The sequence below is a fragment of the Charadrius vociferus genome, unplaced genomic scaffold (genome assembly GCF_000708025.1).
Source record: "Charadrius vociferus isolate BGI_N301 unplaced genomic scaffold, ASM70802v2 scaffold259, whole genome shotgun sequence".
Classification (NCBI taxonomy): domain Eukaryota; kingdom Metazoa; phylum Chordata; class Aves; order Charadriiformes; family Charadriidae; genus Charadrius; species Charadrius vociferus.
The window spans coordinates 1099415-1100440 of NW_009661368.1; positions in this window are offsets into that span (position 1 = coordinate 1099415).

Below are 1026 nucleotides of genomic sequence, written 5' to 3' on the forward strand. Positions count from 1 at the left end.
AGTGGCCGCATGGCTCTAGCTGCCGGCTGGGGTCAAACCACAACAAGGGGTGAGAAAAATAAAACAACCTTCATCATTAATCTTATTTCAGAGGGTTTCAGGTTGGCCAGAAGATCTGGGTTTGCCTGATATAATCTTAGGAAAGTGGATTACTGCTGGACAGTAACGAGCACAAAACGGCTCTTGTTTAGATGCACCTTCTTGTAAAAAATACATGTTTAGTTTTACCCGTTTCTAAAGAACGGAAGGAAAATTTAAAAATAGATAATTGTTGCCAAACCCACTCCCTGTTGCATGAACCAGCGAAGCTGTAGGGGCTGTGGTCAGAGAGTATTGATTCGCGCAGGGTCCATCCCTGCTCTGGTTTCCATACCAGCTCTGGAGACCGGGGCTGGTCCCCAGACGGCTGCTCTTTGCCGGGCGGGCTTGGTGAGGTTCTCCTAGCAGGGAAATGCGACGATGGGCTCTTGGAGACTAGGGGGAGAGTGCAGTGTTGGGCAATGAGGAAAAAGGCTGGGAAGTCCTGTAGCCATCACAGCACCTGTGCAAACATCGGTTTAATACAGAGGTGCTGCGATTAATAGAAAAGGCGTCATCATCTCTCATCAGCTGCTGTCCGGTGCATGAAACAGCGGCAGAGATCAGCCCAGCAAAGCTCCCTGCTTTCTTATCAGGGAACTCAGCAGCACAAGGTGAACCGAGCTGCATGGAAGACTGGAAAAACAAGGTTTTCCAGACGAAACAGTTTTCACAATCATGAATGTTTCCTAATCTTAGCATAGCCTTGCCAGAGCTGGGGAGAGGTGGCCGGGAAACCCCAGAGGGGAGGGCAGGGGTCTCTGCCTGCCTGTGCCCTCGTCTTGGAAAGGCTGGCCACATCACCCAGTGCTTGTCTGGCTGTTGAGGCGGGGAAATGCTTCGCCTGGCTGTGCTTCTAGCTGTCATTGCGGGGAGGACGAGGGGAGGCACAGGCACAGCCCGGTCCCAGGCGAGCGAGGTGGGAGATGCGGCGTGCGAAGCTGCAGC